Source organism: Rattus rattus, chromosome 3 (genome assembly GCF_011064425.1).
Source record: "Rattus rattus isolate New Zealand chromosome 3, Rrattus_CSIRO_v1, whole genome shotgun sequence".
In the NCBI taxonomy this organism is placed as follows: Eukaryota; Metazoa; Chordata; class Mammalia; order Rodentia; family Muridae; genus Rattus; species Rattus rattus.
In genome coordinates this window covers 149,592,894-149,612,134 of record NC_046156.1, presented here as the reverse complement: position 1 = coordinate 149,612,134, position 19,241 = coordinate 149,592,894, and the positions used below count along the sequence as shown (strand labels likewise).

General features: G+C 47.5%; 1 long non-coding RNA gene across 1 annotated transcript in view; it reads left to right on the top strand.

Moving 5' to 3' along the window:
* Positions 1–4,356: 4,356 nt before the first annotated feature.
* LOC116897051 overlaps positions 4,357–19,241 on the top strand; it is a 39,079-nt gene continuing 24,194 nt past the window's right edge. Inside the window, exons 1-2 of the long non-coding RNA XR_004387391.1 lie at positions 4,357–4,561; positions 15,258–15,354. This is a non-coding gene — a long non-coding RNA (uncharacterized LOC116897051). The remainder of the gene's footprint in view (positions 4,562–15,257; positions 15,355–19,241) is intronic.

Genomic DNA, 19,241 nt, shown 5'->3' with positions numbered 1-19,241 from the left:
AGGATCGAGATTAGGAACTTTGTTTGTCTTGTTTTTAAGGTTTTTTTCCCTTTTTCTATTTTTATGTGTGCCTGTGGTATACATGTATGTGAAGGCATGTTTTTTGCATGTATGTGAGTAGGTGAGCATGCTCATGTGTGTGTGCATGCATGTGGTTGTCCAAGGGTTGACACCCTCCTTCATTGCTTTCTACCTTATCCATTGAGGCAGGGTCTCTTGATCAAAAACCCACAGTGCACCCAAGTAGCTAGTCCTGCTAGCCAGCTTGCTCTAGGAATCCTGTCTCTGCCTTTTGAGACTGGAATCACAGCAGGCAGATGTAGCCATCCAAACTCCAGTCCTCACACCCGGCCAGCAAGCGCTTTCACAGCTCCATCACCTCCTCAGTCCATAGATTCATCTTCATCCTGCATCTTCAGTCAGCTCTCAAACATCTTGGGGAAATCTGGTGGCAGTGGAGGAAGGTAGACAATATGCAGAACTAGGAAGTGACCATGTTTATGATGTACTAAAACCTTACTGTTTCCCATTCTGTCTCCAGGGTACGGTGTAGCTTTCTGAGGCTCCGTGATAGGATAAGACAAGGGACTGAATATAGACAAACTTAAGGCAGGACTTTCTACTCTGCCTGTGCATGCTCACTCTGCCCTCACACCAAGTGTGGTAAGGACATGGTCCTCTGTATTCTACCTTCTGTGCCTCTCCCCTGTGCTTCCTGGATATGAACACCATCCCACTTCCAGTCAAGTGGAAAGGTTCAAGTCCTTGCCCTTGACTCTGAACACCTTTCTCCTCACCTTCCCTGGAACCACCACAAACCCAAGGGAACCTGTTACTGTTCTGGAGTGTCCAGCACATTCTGCCCTGTGTTGTAAATACGTTTTACTCCATCCTCTTCTTTAAAATCTCTAAACAAGCAATATGCTTTGGGAAGACTTGTGTTCAATCCTCGTGGTTTACACAGAGTCCCCAGTATGTCAGATCGTCAACCGACAGAGACATTCTAGACGGCACGTGACTCTACCTGTTAAGACTGAGCCTGACGAAGGATGCATTTCTCTGGGGCTCATAAATTGGCATGTGGTTGGGATGGGTCCTGATGTGTCTACAGATCTCCTTCACTGACTTCTCTCTACTCTGCCTCCATTGGAAAAGTCCAAGCAGAGCCCCGTGGGATAAAAGAGGTCACAATGACCTCAACAGCCTCCTGCTGCTCATCTCATATGTATGGTTTCTGAGAACGATGGGCTCACAGCCGCAGAACTTCCTGAAAGGCTTTTATGTATTTTTAAGGGCAAAGTCATGTCCCAGTAGCACTGTCACTTGGATAGATTCTTTAAAAACAAAGTAACAAAAAATTTTATTATTCAATTTTAGATTCTGGGCTCTCCTGAGATTATTTTGTCTTGCTGAGAGCCTCTTTATCCTCAGCGTCTTTGTCATGTTTATTTTTATACGTATAGCAATTCATACACCCTTGTAAGAAATTTTATACGGCGAGATAAATGCTAAGCTGTAATATTGAATAACTATTTGAAACCCTAAGAGAAGTATTATTGCCTCCAATACAGAATCATAATCACAGACTGCAGAAGGAGCTTCCACAAGGTCAAATGGTGGCTCAGAGGGCAAACTGGAAATGCCATTCGTCCATACCCTTCTCCTCATTTCTCCACAAAACGCATCCTTTCATAAATAATCCCCAACAGGCTCGGAAGTTCGACAGGGAATAAGTGCTCATAGTGCCAGGACACTCATCTCCTTTACAGCTTTTCTATTTTCTAACCTCCAGATAAGAGGAATGTTTGCCAAGGTTTGGTTGGGCATTTCTTTCTTCAAATGTCTTTTACTAAACTATAGGTTTGTATGAGACTGAGATTGACTCCATGTTCTTTATTAGCTATCAAATAACTTCTGGAAAATCCCTCAGATCGCTTCTCGCCCTGTGACTGAAGACCAAGTTGAAACCCAACTGAAACCCCCAAAGACTGCTTGCCTCTGTGCTCACGTGTGTGTGTGTGTGTGTGTGTGTGTGTGTGTGTGTGTGTGTCTGTAATACTGTAATATATGGCACAATTTCTCTCCTTCTTTGGCTTTTGGAACCTGTGTAGATGTCAAATCAATTACACTTATTTATAACTTCTATAGCAAAATAAAGAAATACCTTTGATGCTATGAAGCTAAGTCAGGAATGACAGCTACCTTCCCTTTATGAGCCAAGGCAACAATGTGAAATAATTTGGTATGGTGAGTAAGAATATAACAATTCTCATTCATCATGAGGCAGCAGCCCAGAAAGACAGAAAGTAGAGGCTAGCCTGAAAAAAGGAAGCAGCGTCCATTGAACTGACTGATACAGTTACACCTTGGGGCAATGCACAATGATTTAAAAAAAAATCCACCGCAGAAATAAAAATATATTCTCTAGCGTATAATGACTTACAAACACTTTTAAATATGCAATCTAAACAACGGGAGGAACAGGATCTCCCAGGTTGCCCCATTCAGGCCCAACTCCTACAGTCCTTCGTAGTCCCAACTTCTGCATCAGAGAAGCCACATCTGGTAATGCTGTAGGAGTAACTGGGACGATAGATACAGACCTGCATCACCACTGAATCCTGAAACATCACAGCTCCAACAGCCATCATGGTTCTGATCTGGAATGTTCCTCACAGGTGCATATGGTAAAGGCTTGACACTGTCTGGCAATGTTTGTTGGTGGGAGAATCTTTAAAAGGTTGGGTCTACAGGACTCCAACTGCATAGATAGCAGAGAATAGCCTTGTTGGGGCACCAGTGGAAGGGGAAGCCCTGGGTCCTGCCAAGGTTGGACCCCCAGTGCAGGGGAACATGGAGGGGGGGCAGTAAGGGGGATGTATGGGGGGAATACCCACATGGGGGAGGAGGAGGGGAAGGGATGGGGGCTTATGGACAGGAAATGTAAGTAAAGAAATATATCTAATAAAAAAATTTTTTTTAAAAAAAGGTCGGGTGTAACAGGAAACTTTTGGGTTGTTGAAGGAATGTGTTTGAAGGGCATGTGGAGCTCTGGGCTGCTCCTCTTTCATTTATTAGTCACAAGGTGAACAGATTTGATCCACTGTGGTGCTGCCCTAGGCCCAAAAGCAATGGGGCTAGTAAGTGAGGTGCTAGAAGCTCCCAAACTGTGGCCACGAGAGTTTATAGTTATTTTTTACTTATTCTGAGGTGGGGCTAGAACCTGGGTGTGACTGGGTAAGCAGTGTAAAACTGAAGTCTGCTGTGTCCCACCCTTCTTATTTTTCGGGTGAGTCACTGCAGGAGTTTGTGGTAGTGCTGGGAAGCTAACATACAGTAGGGGCATAGCCCTCCTATGCTTTTCTCACAGACAGGGAAACCAAGACTCTGAACGACTCAGTGATGTTGTCAAGGTTGCAGAACAGACCATGGAAGGGAGAATTTGCACCTCCTGTTACTTCTTCAAACCCTCTTTCCAGATTCTGTTTAGAAAACAGCCTACTTAGAGAAAAGGGGTAAATGTCCCCCAAAACCTTACTCAGATGTCAGCCAACACTAGGAAATGCTGGGCTGAGAAACCGGGTATCCAGGGTCCAGCTCACATTCACCAGACTGAAATTCTTTCTTTCTTTCTTTCTTTCTTTCTTTCTTTCTTTCTTTCTTTCTTTCTTTCTTTCTTTCTTTCTTCCTTTTTCTTTTTTTTTTTTTTTTTTTTGGTCCTTTTTTTCGGAGCTGGGGATCGAACCCAGGGCCTTGCGCTTCCTAGGCAAGGGCTCTACCTCTGAGCTAAATCCCCAACCCCTCTTTCTTTCTTCCTTCCTTCCTTCCTTCCTTCCTTCCTTCCTTCCTTCCTTCCTTCCTTCCTTTCCTTTCCTTTCCTTTTCTTTTCTTTTTTCTTTCTGTGTGTGTTTGCTTTCTTGGCAAAATGAATTATCCTGCCTCATTCCTAGAACCATTATGACATTCAAATAACACCACTCAGTCAACAATTCTAAAATCCATTCAGTATACACAAATGCATAGAACGCTCCCAGAGTAGTACTCAACATTTAGACTGCATCTGTGACTGCAGAGCTGCGAGTTCTAGAGAGGTATGGGATGAGTTGTGCAAAGAGCCAGGAGCTATCATCGCTGAACGAAACCCCGGGTTGGGGTCTCGAACCACCAGCAGAAGTCGCTTCCCTCAGTGACAACTGGGCCCTCGCCAGCTGCAGGGCTGCCCCGCCCTTCATGTACACCCGCCCTTCCCCTCTAGCACTTTAGGAGTTGTACGTGGCGCTAGCCACCACGCATGCTCCACACGGACTGACGGGGCAAGGCGAGGCGGCCCGCACAGCTCGGGTGGGCGGGGCCGTGCCACGCAGCGCTCCGGAGCCACGCCCCCGTCCCTGGGCGGCAGTGCGCGTTCCCGAGCGGCGCGCGCCTCCCGTCTTTCCTCCCGAGACCTTGCGCGCGCACTGCTGCCCACCCGCGGCTGCCATCGCCCCTCAGAAAACCAGCGGCGCCATGTCTTCGCCTCCAGAAGGAAAGCTAGAGACCAAAGCTGGACATCCGCCCGCCGGTACTGACTGGTTTGCACTTTGTCTCCGGGCGCCGGGCGGGGGCGGGGCAGGATCGGGGTCCCGGGGCCCCATATCAGTGCGATGCGCAGGCGCGCAGGTGAGCGGGCCTGGGGATGCAGGTAAGTGGGGCGCAGGATCCAGCACTCCCAGGCAGGGACACCTAGCCACCTCGGGAGTCACCCCGACTCCCCGCACTAAGCCTAGTTATACAAGTCAAAACTCAAACGTAGGCAATTTCTATGAGATTGCACAGATGTTTTGGGGGAGACCCCCCAACAATTAAAAGGTAGTGTTGTATCGTGATGATTAATCGTGGGCTGACAGCATTTCACACTGACAGACCAAAGAAGCGGAAATAATTATGATCATTAATCACCCGGCATGACTTCCTTGACTCATTTTCTTTTCGCATCCAACTTTCTCTTGAAGGTGGTTAAAATGGTAATTTTAAAGCAAACCCGAAACTTCTAAGCCGAGGCAGCTCAGTCCAGTAAAGAGCCACCTTTCTTAGGAAATGGCAAGTAACCTTTGTGTGCCTTGGGCAGCTACCCCCACTCAGTTCCTGTTTGTTCCTCCCTGGCTGGAGGAGTTGGCATTTCTACTGCTTTCTCATGGCAGGGATACCTGTGGAAGCACCACAGAGAGCCAGCCTGAAGGTTGTGGGTCCCAGAAGCCAAGCCTACTCAAAGCTTCTCCATGTCTTGACTGCACATGTGGGTGGCACAAAACCAGGGCTTCTCCCAGCAAACCTTAGAGGTCTGTGTGGGGTAGAGACACATCTGTGCAGTCTCTCTGTCATAAAAACTTATACGCTCCAGCTGCTGGCCCCACTGGAGGACAGGAGTTCCAGGAGAGAGGAAAGACCTTTTGAAGCACACTGCATTCCAAAGCCGATTCACTGTGACCGTGCTTCTTTAGCTAACCTCCCTGGGTTTAGGAGTTACAGCCTTTGCATTCAGTGTAAGACACCAGGAGTATGGCAGGCTCCAGGCTCAGTCCTCACTTCTTACAATACAAAGCAACTCTTGGAAAGATTACCTTTAAGACACTGGTCCTATCCCGAATCCAAGCTGTCAGCAGTTGGTACTGGCTTGTTTCTCTAGTGGAGTCTCACAAAGTATATTAAACCACACTTCACAGTAGGCCCTATGTCCCAGTAAATAGAGAGACAATGCAAAACTAACTCAGTGGTATTTTTGTAGACTTCCTGTCTCATGTGGCTTTCTTTGGGCATTTTTTAAAATCTTATAGTCTATTGCTTATATATTTTGGTTTGTGGTTTTGTGGACTCTGTGTGTGTGTGTGTGTGTGTGTGTGTGTGTGTGTGTGAGAGAGAGAGAGAGAGAGAGAGAGAGAGAGAGAGGAATGTTTTTCTGTTTTGTTTTTTAAGAAAGAGCATGAAGCAGAGTGGGTAGGGAATTTAGGGAAGGAAGAATTAGGGGAGAGAAAAGGCATCATCAGACTATATTGTGTGAAAAAATATCTACTAAAAGAACCACAAACAAAACAACAACAGCAGCAAACATTTCCTTTAAGGAAAACCTTGACCTTTAATTCCTAGAGGAGTAGTTTGTGTCCCCCTGCTTGTGGCTCTGAACTGCTCGGTGTGGCTCCCACAGTAGGATCATCACATGCCTGATTCTCCCAAGATAAGGAGCTCATGAGTGTATGCTGTTGGAAAGACATTGAGTCAAAGTAGCATGTATGAAGTTTCATGTAGAGACTGTTCATATGAACAGCCTAGGATCAGAGGAAGAAAAACACACTCGAGAGTTTGACTCGAGAGTTCCGACTTTTCTTTAGTTTGTAAACAGGCTTTTGGATCAGGAATGAAATACGTCGTGTGTGCCTGCAGAGAGCCACGTTGTTAGAGTCCTGAGGAACATCACCGAAGCTCCTCTGGGACTCTGGGTTTCTAACCTGAAATTAGAGGCTGTAGCAGATGGTTGTTCCCTGGGCTAGCCACCCTCGGGGCCCAGCCTCGGAGCTGTATCTTTGGCTTCTTTGCCTGTTTGTTCTTCCAGTTAATCAAACAGATAAATTCCGGTGGGTGACCTTATCGCTTACCTGGCCCAAAAGTCTGACCGGAAAGTAGCTGTCAGAGTCACATGTTGCATATCCCAAGGCCAGCTAGACCGGTGAGCCCAGAGGGGTGGGTGGGAAGGTGCAGTCAGTAGCAGGGATTCTCTGCAGTGCCCGTAGTGTGCCTACTTCTCCCTCCACAGAAGATTGAGGATACTGCCTGTTTATGGCAGAAGGCCACTAGGTGCTTTTTTTGTTGGGCAGTACCAGAGAGCAGCAGTGCTGCAGAATAAACTTACTTTTTAAAAAGAAGAAAGGGCCACCCACTAGTAAAGAAGAATAAAGGTTTGCCAAGAACACAGTTCATAAGTCAAAATGACTGCCTTAAAAACTTTGGGAACGCTTTCATTAAGTGCTTAAATTGTGTGCCAGACTTGTGCTTAAATCTTTAATTGGAAATAATAAAATTCTCTCGCCACTCTTCTGCTGTCCTCTCTTGTGTTTTCTCTTTAATGACTCCCCTATCCCTACACGGCCCCCATCTCCCTCATTCCCCCTGTTACACCTCCACCTCCTACTGTCCTCTGACTTCCAGGTTTACTAACATCTTTTCCTTGGGGGGAGGGGGAGCTGGCACAGTGCCTGGAACAGATACTCAGTAAATAGGTCCAGGAACATTTCCTCAGGGCCTGTCCCCACCTCGCTCTAATGGCTTTCCCGCAGCCTCCCTGTCTTTCCCCATTGCACAGGCGGCTGGATGGTGAAGAGTCAGAAGGGAGGAAACAGTAACTAGAACCTGGTACGTGGGAAAACACACCAGCGTTTTGCTTATGTAAAAAGGTGCTCAACACTTTCACTACCATGGCTCTCTGTCAAGATAACTGGGGGCGGTGCTCTTTAGATCCCTGGCAGAGCTGTTTGAGGGGACTGGCTATCCTCTAAGAGCTAGTTGTTGGAGATTGGCACCCAGGACCTCCACACACTGACTGTGTCGTCATTCCACGAAGCCGCTCTCAAGCTGTGGAATTTACTGGAGGATCTGCCAAAGGAAAGTGGAGGGAAGGACGGAAGGATGGTGTGGCAGAGGAAGGACGGTGTTGCAGAGACCTTTCTGTGATAGGTGGCACTTCCTCGTATTCTGCACACATCTCCCTAACAGCAAGCCTGACTGTACCCTCCAACTGCTCCTCACTGGGAAGTGGGTGTAGAGAGGTGGGGAGAGAGCATTGCTCTCAGGGCTCTGACTGAGGTAGCCACGTATTAAGAAGCAGCTTTCAGGTCAGTGCAGCAGCACACGCTACACATGGTCACTCATCCCCGCCAGTCCCCATGTGACCTGGATACGGAAGAGCTTGGTAAATACATGCTTCAAGCGTATAGCTCTGACCACATACACCCATTTCCCAGGGGAGCCAAAACTGTAAGTCAAGTCTCATAAATCTCATAATAGGATCCCATCGAGTGTTGCTGGTTTCCTGTGTTTCCCCCAAAAGTTGTGGCTCCCCCACAGAACCAAGACAAATGAAAACATAAACGTATGACTGCGTATGTTGAGTACAGTGGGAAATAGACCACTTGCTATTTTCAGCAACACAGATAATTCAACTCCATTACGTTAATCATTCATTAATCATTCAGACATAGCTTCAGGATGCATTAAAGCCCGTGGGTGATAATTGACCCTGAGGTACTTTCTAGCGGAAGTTTTTTTGGTTTTTTTTTTTTTATTATTATCCAGAGTGTTCTATTGCTAGGAATGGAAAGTGAATCTGCCTTTCATGGTAGCAAACTTCCAGTCATGTACATGGTAAGCTAGCTCCCATGCTCAGCCAGTGAGCCAGCCATTGACCACAGGTTGAAGGGAGCAAGAGCCCTCTGCTTTCACTCCCAGCATGCCAAGGGGCAGAAGGTGCTCTGGTGACTAGTTTCTGGTAATAGGCGCTGCTTCTGCTCCTTAGACATCTCTGGCTGCTTCCCCTTTCTGGAACCTGTGCGTGTCCTTTTCAGCAGATGCCCTCTGTGTCCTGATGTGGGTTGGTGACTGTCTCCCATCCATACATCAGACATCTTTTCATTTACACGGGGATTATTCTATTTTGTATAAACAACCCTGTGAGGTACATCATGTGAGCTAGAGGATCCAAAGTTTCCTTTTCTCCTGTTGAACCCCCAACAAGGAGTAGCATGGAGTCCCAGACACTTCGTACCCCTTGCCTGGTGATGTCTGTCTCTCCCTAGTAGAGTCACCCTTTCTAACTAAGGTAAACGGCATTTCCTGTTTCCTCCTGTTTCACGCTCCTGTCTCACATATCCCAGGGGAGTTCTAATTCCACCTCCCCTGGCATACGTGCCTCTGCAGTACACTGCCTGTGTTTAATCTAATCCGCAACATACAGGTTGTTTTCTTGTGTTCTCTCCACCAAAACAACCGTCAGAACCATTCATCTCTTAAGGGTGGATTAGCCTACTATTCCATACTATGTCAACAGCCCTTCTCTAGTAAGAACAAAGGCAGCTGCCCTTGCATGGCATGCTTTAGGATCTGCAGTCAGGCTTGAGAGACATCAGTGTGCATCATTAGCAGCATCCCCCAGTCCCCATCAGGTGCTATGCCCAGGGCTGGCAGGATCCTGGAAGAACTTTCCCCACTCCACCATCCAGCTCCAGGTTTTTCCAGCCATTTGCCGAGCCTTAGCAATAGCCACCAGTAACTCCCTCCCCTATGCTCCACACTGTAACAGCTGAGAGGAGCTTGATCCATGGATGGCAGGTAGACACTGCCCCCCTTCATTTGCTTCCAGGGCCAGTCTGACAAAAAAAAGCTTTATATACCCCCTCTCCCCTGGGGTAGGAAGGCATTCTACAGCTCACATTTTATTTCTAACTTTCTCCCCTCCTATAGGTGATGTAATGATTAGGACCTGTCCATAGCCTGTCTATGCTGTACTTGGAAGGATTCCCAGTGACTAATGTTGTAGAGCGTCTAGATCTGTCTGGTCCAGCTGTGCCTCTTGCAGGCGGTGTCCCCCAGGGACTACGTGTCTCAGGCTCTGTCGTGGGGGACTAAAGTGTGGTGATGGTGAGGTGAGGTTGGTGCCTAGACCATCATGAAGTTCAAAGAAGAGCAGAGGTGGCCAAACTGCCCAGGATCTAGGAGTCCCTGGAGGAGTCCTTCCCTAGTGCTGGTGTCCTGATAAAGGTCCGATGACTGACTGGCAATCATGTCAGTACCATAGTGGTCTCCTTCCCCATGAATACTGTTACCTCCACAGTGAGATGTTCCAGCACAAAGGATTTGAGCACACGAGATCTTTCTGAGCCCTGAATTCTCATCTTCAGCACCTGCTTGGTAGAGTGGAGCACATCTTGTGTGCTAGGCTCTCTCGGGGCCTCATTCAGTTCTCCTCGGTGTCTCTGAGAGGGAGGAACTTGCCATTCTTTCTTCACAGATAGAGGGCCCTGAGGCACAGAGAATGTCAGGAGTGCCTATACATTCATCCACACAAATGTGTGCAGAGCTGAGGTTTGAACCCCAAGGCCCAGAATCCAGGCCTTAACCTCAGCAATACACTCAGGCTAGAAGGAATCTGCCACTCTCCAAATGTGATCTTTTGTCTCAGTAATAACCACCCCCCAAAAACTTGAATTTTCCTTTTCTAGGGTCTTTAAAAAAAAACAAAAAAAAAACAAAAAAAAAAAAACTAGATTTGAAAATGCCTCTACAAATTTCTAGTTTTTCAAACAGAATTCTAGATCAGCTGATAGAACCACTGTAACATGCTGTCATACGTTTTCACATTCCTGCCAGCTAAACCGGATCTGCCCCTGCCTTGAGTTGCTGTCAGCATTGCCACTTTTATCGCTGCATTAATCACAAGCATACTGAGGTGCATTAATGAAGTTCATTGTTTCTAGAAACTGAATCGAATGCAAGTGCTGGCACTAGGTGACTGGGCTCTGGCACCAAGTGCTTCTGTAGGGAGTGGACAGGCTATTCCAGGGGCGCCTCCAGAGACGTGGTTGTTTCGGGTGTCACCTTGACATCACTACCAGCTCTCTTTGTCTTCCTGGACTAGTCCATTTCACTTGCAGGCGGTTTGTGGAGTATATTGTATATTGTATCTGTGAACAGTCATGTTTGAAACGTTCCAAACACCTTTCCTTCTTTTGGCCAGCACTCCTGTAACAGAAAGCCACAGTTGGGCGGCTCCCACAATACTCATTTCTTTCTCATGGTCCTGGGGGCTAGAAGTCCACGATCAAGGTGTTGGCAGCCCTGTTACTCCTGAGCCTTTCTCTCTCCCTCCCTCCTGCTCACACCCCAGATCTGGCAAATGGCCTCCCGAGACCTTTTCTCCATGAAAGTGCCTCCCGGTACACAGTTCCATTGTGTCGGGATCATCCTCAATTCTAATTTATCTCTTCAGAGGCTTTGATGCCAAATTCCATCACACTCCAGTCCGTGGCTTAGTGATACTTGACCGTATGCATTTATGCCGAATTCCGTTACAGTGTTCAGGCTGTGCCGATTAATACCTCACTGTATGTATGTCGTGATACAACAGCAACTTTCATCATTCTCTGGTGGGCATGGGCAGGAAGGAGGAGGTTTATAGAATATACTATATTCTAAAACCTGCTTAGGGGGCAGGTCTAGACTCTTCGTTTTGTGAAAACAATCCATTATTCTCAGATAGAAAAGCATCTTAACATACCATAGAGTTTTAATCTAAGTATTTCAAGTGGGGCTGGAAGCCTTAGATTAAAACTTTGCCTACAAATGATGGCTCTTTGGTGCTCTTTAGTTTTTTGTTTTTGCTTTTGTTTTCTTTTGTTTTGTTTTTTTTCTATCTGAACTCAAAAGGAGAGGAATTCCTAAGGAATCCACAACGAAGAGGCATCTGAAATGAGACATGAGACTTGGGCCTTAGTGGGTCGGGCAGAAGAGACCAGACCCGAGCATAGGTGTAGGACACCAGCCCCCAGCATGAAGCTGGATGCTTAGAGGTCAAACCCTGTGGGGAAGAGGCTTGTCCAGCCTCACAGTGAGACAATGAAGCTGAACTCCGTTAGGCCAGGCTCAAATGGGAGGAAAAGTCGGAGACTTTGTAAATACAGGATGATCTTAGCGGAGGTTAAGTTGAAGCGTGCATTATATGGTATGTCCATTGCCTTTCTAGTCTATGATGAAAATGTCTGCCAGAAGCAACCCAAAGAAGGAAAGATTAACTTTGGCCCACAATCTCAGTCTCTTGAAGCCAAAGAAGTGTTACACATGGTGACTGGGGGGTGTAGTGAAGGCTTCTCATTCTCAGCAGTCAGTGCCCACGACTGGAGCATAACAGAACTGAGTGATAACCTTCAACGCCACCCCTGCCCCCTGAACTGCTTATATTCAAGCCTAAAGTCCTCGGTGCCACGTCTCAAAGGTCTACTGCCTTGTGAAGCAGAGCCACCAACTGGAGGCCAAGGGCTCCAAACACAGCCCTGTGGGACACGACACATTCAAACCATCACATCTGTGGGCCTTCCAGGCTACGAAGTCTGTCTGAAGGATGACAGAACCTGAACGAAAAGAGTTCCTTCCTCTTCACAGAGCTGTCGTCTGCACCAGGGCCCCATAGGATCCTAATAAGTTCAGGGAAGACAGCACATGACCCACAGCCATCCAGTGCAGGAGCAGGATCAGCAGACAGAGGCAGACAACAGAGTAGACGCACAGGACCTCAGGTGACTGAATAGCTGGACAGGCAACTGTAAGGCAGGTGTTCCTGAAACAAAATCTCAATTAGAAACAAGGGAAGAGTGAGTCCCCAGCAAATAAGGTTCAAGGATGTGGAGACAAAGCTAAGTTCTTTAAAGAGAAGTAAAGTTATTAAAAATCAACCGTTGAAATAAAAGGCAGATTTCTGAGAGCATTGTTAAGGAGGATCTTTTGTTGTTGTTGTTGTTGTTGTTGTTGTTGTTGTTGTTTTTCAAAGTGGCTTGATGTTCCCATATTAAAGGGTGAGACACTGAGGTTTTAATTTCCACAGTAGACTGGCAGGTATACTGTTCAAGCACAGACCTTTGATCTACTGGTCCATCCTTCTGCCTTCCGGGGACCGCTCGTTTGCCTGCTGATCATGAGAAGCCAGTGTCCTTGTCTTTCCATGTTTCCCAGGGAAACAGAGTGTGAGCCCGAGAAGACCTTCACCTGCTCCTCCCTGTCCACTGTACACTTGCCCATTCTTGTGACCCAGCAGGATCCATCCGAACGAGGAACACCAGAAACAAGTTGCCTACGCCGCTCCTTGGAATACAGGCTGTGTTGTGATAGAAGTGTAGATAGCTAACCTCGAGAGGAAGGGAAGGGCTCCGTGGGTGCAACAGAATACCACACCACTGTCCTTATTTAGGAAGTTCACTGTGAAGCTGTGTGTGTCAACTACTGGTGATGGGAAATCTAGTTTAAAAGAAACAAGAAAACAGTTTATCCCTGGCCAGGTTGGCAAACTGTCTCAGGAACATAGAAGTAGGTGACTGCTTTAACCCCTGTGAAAGAGGTGACAAGCTTTTGTAGCCACAGAAGAAAGCCATAAGTCAGTACAGTGGACGGATGCCTTGTAGGGAACATCAAGTAGGTGGCTGTACAGGTGGGAAATCTTTCCTGTAGGCTTTGGACGTTACTGCAGTCTTAACTTTAGGTCTGGTAGAGGCTACCAGTTTGCTTAGGAATACATTCTTAGACAGTTATCCAGGTCTTGAGAACATTAGGTTATATACAGAGGTTGAAAGTCAATGGCTGTTAATGACTGATTGCAGCCAAGATAATTTAAACTCTAAGCCCACAAGACTCCTCTGTTCACTACCACAGTGCTCACTCAACTCAGGTGAGGCCAGGCCTTCTATAGGGTCTTTAGACAGATCAGCTTCATACCAATGTGTAAGGCTGTATGAGTGTAGAGCCAGCACTTGTAAGCCATGTTATGGAACACTGCTACTAAACGATGGACCCCAGGATTATTGGGGGGATTTGCCGTCAGATACATTTGGACGACTTCAAGCTCCATCCCACCGAAAAGCTTCTTGATGCACGCTAGCATGGCAGATGCTCTTTCTTGGACCCATTTTGGGCTGGGGAGTTGGCCAAGTTGGTACTGTGCTTGCTCTGAAAGCCCAGGGATCTGAGTTCAGATTCCTGGCTCCACATCAGAACTAATTCGTATCTGTAATCCCACTTCTAGGGGGGGGGGACGATAGGCTGATTCTCAGAACTCACCTGCCTCAGAAAAGCAGGTGGAGAAATGAAAAGACCCAGGGTCCACCTCTGGCTGCCACACTCACACACTTGGTTCTGCCTACCTGGTGTTTCCCACACCGTCATGCCTTCCATCCTAGAATCTCCACATCTAACCCCCTCCCCCACTTATAAAATAATCACGTCAGCCACTGAGTCAGTGACAGTCAGATCACAAAGAGATCCCATTTCACACCCGACTGGCATGGCTACAGTTAGAAGTAACAAGTGTGGGCGCATGTGTAGACATTGGAGGCCTCGTGTGGTGCACACCTGCTGATTGCTCAGTGGGGTATACAGAGTTCCTGTGGGACCCAGCTATCCCATTCCTATATACAGACCTGAGGAAATGAACACACAGACACCGACAAGGATATAAATGGTACCCAGAGCTCCAGTACTCGTAACAGCCCAACCTGCTAACAGCCTAAATGCCACTACCTGGTGACTGGCTAAGTCAAAACATGGTATGTCCCTACAGAAGAGCGTATTTGGCATTAAGAAGGAATGAAGCCCTAGTACATGGGGTAACACAGGTGAACCTTGAAAATATGGAAAAGAGCCAGTGGCCAAATTTTGTGTGTTTTGTGATTTCTTCTACACCCTAGATGTCCAGAATAGGAAAGTCTGACTGACATTTACTAGGAGCCAAGGAGCGATGGACAGGAAGACTGTTCATGGGTACAGATCTTCTGCATGGGGTGATGAAGGCAGTCACAGCAATGGCCACGCATAAGTCAGGCTGTATTAGACAGTCTAAACGGGTGTATAACCCACCAACAGCAGCATCCATAGCCCAGTTTGGGAGAGATTGCTCTAAATGGCTTTGCAGGCCCTGGCTAGGCTCTTAGACAGGCCCAGTAGCAGACTCTTAAAGAGCCCATCCGGGGCTGGGAAAACCGACATTTCAATCCAGTACTTGCTTTGAAAGCCTGAGGACGTGAGTTCAGATTGCTGGCCCACATCTAAAAAGCTGGCGAGGCTGATGTTGTCATTGGTGCTAGGGAGGCAGACAGATTCTTAGGACTTCCTGGGCAGCTGTGGGACATCACCCCATCCAGACCAGACAGGGTTGACGTGGCCTGTGTTCTGTCCATATGACATGCAGTGTCTGATCCAGTAGCCACTCCGTCACGTGGCCTGTGTTCTGCTTACACTGCCCTTTTCAGAAAGCACTTGAGAGGTGATCAGCAGGAACACTGGAGCCTTAGGGAGCACCCAAAATAGAAGAGGGTGCTAAGGGCTCCATGTGTCCAGTCTCCTCTACATCACACTACCCTCCCACCGTAATGATTGTCCCTGTTCTTGGAGTCCAGTCAATAACAGCAGCACTGCCTGATCCACAGGCAGATGCACTAACATCATGGTCACCCCTACCTCTATTTGTGTTTCAGTGAAAGTGGCTGGGATTCGGATTGTGCAGAAACACCCACACACTGGAGATGGGAAGGAAAAGAAAGACAAGGATGACCAAGAGTGGGAAAGCACCAGGTGAGGAAAGGCCGGTGACTCAAGCACACTGTGCAATGACCACTCGGCTAAATGTTAATGTCTGTTCTGTGCTTCTGGGAACTCCTGGACTTCCAGCCCCCGTGCTGTGTGTTTTCCTTTCCCATCATGAGGCAGGGTTCTGTGCTATCAGGAGAGAGCCGTGTGTCTGACGTCGTCCCTCTGGCCCAGCTCCCTATGCACCCTGTCTTCTTGTTTAGTCAGGGCTGCTGAGCTCAGGAGCTGAGCAGGAACATGGCCTTACCCTGTGACCCTCACTTTACTCTGGGACTCTGGTGGGACACACGGCTTCCACTTCTGGCAGTCACGATGCCGGAATAGAGGAAATTGATTCTTGTGCTTGATGGATCTTTACGCTCAGGCCTCTTCGCCCAGTCTAGAGACAGGTGTAGTGCACATCTGTGGTCAAGAGCTCTCACCAGGGCTGCAGACTGAAACCCCCGGACGCCCCTGTGATCACTCACACTGGTGGAATTTTAGCTGTGTACAGCAGGAACTTCTGAGTTCAGAAATGCTTTGCAGGCGGGTCTATAATTAACAAGGCTGGGCATTAAGTGACCAGATGTGTCATTCGGTGACATCCATGCCACAGTCTTCCTGGGTCCTTACCCCTCTCTGTTTGCCACCCGTTTTCCTTGAAGCTTCTCATCTTTTGGTTCATTATGAATAAGCCTGTCATGGTCACCACAGACAAAACCAAATATGTCCATGGGGAAGAACACCAGAAATACAGTCCTCTGCTCAGAACTTGACTGCAGACAGTGTCTCTACTATAACAGGGAAGAAAGGGGGAGTAGAAATGAAAGGAGGTGTGGAATAGCTGAACCCTTATTTCTGTGGTCCGCCCTCTAAGCTCTGAGGGATGGAAAGTTATCTCTGTGTGTAGGAGCAAAGACAAGACAATCCCTTACATTTTCTTCCTGACTTTCCTATGAGGTGAAGTGCAACAGCTGGTGGAGATGAGAAGCCTGAATAACAGAGAGTGCGTGAGTGTCAGTGAGAGAAAGATTGGATGCACCTGCCTTAAAGTACAGCATCTTCCTCACCCCAAAGGCTGATCTTCTCCACCTCTGTAGCGCTCGGGACTTTGAAGCAAGCAGATTGCAGATTTACATAGATACAAGAACGAAGAATCTCTGTCGTGCCTCCCTGAAGTCAGACTGCTGTGTTCCTTGTGGGTACACTAGCTTTGGCTTGGCTCTTCACCAGTGTGGGTTGAACCATGTGACCTAATGGGAGCCTATCCGGAGGGGGTTACATCTGTGGACACTAGGCTGCTGACCCGTGTTGCTAATACAGGCATCAGGCCTCGTGTCCTGTGTCACAAGGGTGTGAGTTGCTACAGCCCAGGCTGGCCCCAGACTCACAATTCTGCTACCACACGAGCGTTGGACTTACAGGTGTATGCCACCACACCAGCTCATAATTGCTAATTTGTGGTTTGTAAGGAGCCTACTTGTTCCTGAACATTCTATGCACCTTGATACACAGGATTCTCATAACTCTGTTATTTTCCATGCTTGAGAGTTGACTATCTCCCCATTCCAGAATACCCACTCCTTGACTCTCCCGAGAGTAGACTTAGCTTCCATGGGCACTTACAAATCAGCGGCAGAGTGCAGGCAGCTGGCTCCTTGCTCCTCAGAGTCAGCCTCCAGGCTGGGCTGCCCCGTTCAGCTCCCGCTTTGGGCTGGACTCTTGCTGACTAATGCACATCAGGTTAGACACCACCTAAAACTCAGTATCACTGTGGCCTCTGTGTGGATGCAGAAGTTCTTAGGTAAGTGCTTATCCAGTCATAGCCAGAATTCAGCCTGAGAAGCCCAGGAGCCCCTCATCTACACTGAGATCAGCGTGGATCCTTCTCCGTCTAAGACGAATTAGTTCTGAAAGTCTGTTCTTCTCAAATCCGGAATCCTCCCTTCTGACCTTTGCCATAAAGAGAGTGAAATACCACTTTTCTGCAAGGCTCCAGGAGACCTGGCTGGCTTCACTTTGTATATGGAAAAGCCTGCTTATTTTCAGAATGTTTATAATACAAAGTCATCCTCCTGGGTGAGGCATTGGACATGCAGTGTGGCTGTACAGATTCTCACATCCCCAAGCCTTTACACCCTTGAATGTTTCAATCGAAATGTTCTCCAAATAAGAAAATAAGCCCGCTTGTCTAGGTCTGCAAACTCCCTTTTAAACACTTCCTGGATGCCTAAGACTGTTGGCTGACTCATTTCTTGTGGCTTCCGTCTTCCTCTTGAAGGCACAGCAGGGATTACAGAGAATGTGAATGTTCAGAGCCCCAAGGGCTCGTTCTGTAACCCAGAGAACCCCCAACCTTCCCTGGTAATTATTTCCCGTAGTAAGCCTGTGCATCCCTTACTCCCTGCGTCTTTGATTTTCCAGAAAATTAAAAATAATGCCTTATGTCACCAGACTGTATTGAGATACCACATTTAAGGGAAAAGAAAGAATACATCTAAACCCTGAAAATCAGGGCTGGAGAGAGGTCTCAGTGGTTACAGAGGGACCCAGTACAAGTCCTAGCCCCCGCATGGAGGATCACAAGCATCTGTGACTCCAGCATGGGTTCTGATGGCTCTTCTGATGTCTGGAGGCACCAAGCACATGTGTTGCATGTACATACATGAAGACAAAATGCTCATACATATAAAATAGTAAAGTGTAAAAGGGAGAACCCTGTAACTGTTCTAAGACCTCTCTCAGCACATAGACCTGGTGTGTGTGTGTGTGTGTGTGTGTGTGTGTGTGTGTGTGTGTTCCTGCTATTCTCTCTCTCTCTCTCTCTCTCTCTCTCTCTCTCTCTCTCTCTCTCTCTCTCTCTCTCTCTCTCTCTCTCTCTCTGAGCTCCTGTGTTATCTGGACTTTCAGTATAGCATGCTGGGAACTGCCTAATCACACCTCTCCAGAGGACCCAGCCTCGGTTTGTAGCACTTGCTGTTTGTGTGAGGTAAATACTCCCACACGGCCTGTTTGAAGTAGAAACATGATATCACTGAGCACAGACATGTGAAGAGGGACCTCTAGCCATCACTCACGCCAGAGTCGGCTCTAGCACTCCAGGGGCTACAGCCCCCTTGTGCACAGTTATGTTTGTTGTTTACAGTCCATAGTCTTGGAGAGGTTTAAAGTATGGACTACTTTTTGATCCACTGTAGATGTCCACTTATTTATTCTGTCTGGTGTTCTCTATAGTGACAGTGTTGTGTGCCCCTTAGACACTTGAGTGCTGAAATTCAGCCTCATTGTGAGGCAATGAGAAAATCAAAAGGTGGTCAGACTAGCAGACCTTAAGAGGTAAATATGTTTTGGTATGTTGTAGCCTGGATCCCTATGATGAATTCCAGTGGCTTTACAAGACAAGACAGGACACAGGGGAGGGACACACACACACACACACACACACACACACATACAGAGAGAGAGAGAGAGAGAGAGAGAGAGAGAGAGAGAGAGACAGAGACAAAGAGAAACAGAGAGAGACAGAGACAGACAGGGGTGGGTGGGAGGAGGTAATACATGTCCGATGCCCCAGATCTGCCCTGCACGTCCTAGGAACTCCCAGCAGATGCAGCCCCTGACCTTGGATGAGACCATGAGCAGAGGGAGGTAAAGGCTCTTTTCTTTAAAATTAGATCACTGCACTGTAGTGACAGAAAATGGACGACAATAGAAGGTCCCTTGGGGATGAATTCTTTCATCTCTCATCCACCTGAAAATATATTTTCTGTGCTTTAACTTTGAAGATGGTGTATTTGTTAGCCTCCCTGTCACTGTGACAGAGCACATGGCATGCACAATATAAAGGAGAGATTTGTGCTGTGCTTCCAGGGTCTGTGCTCTCAGCTCAGCCC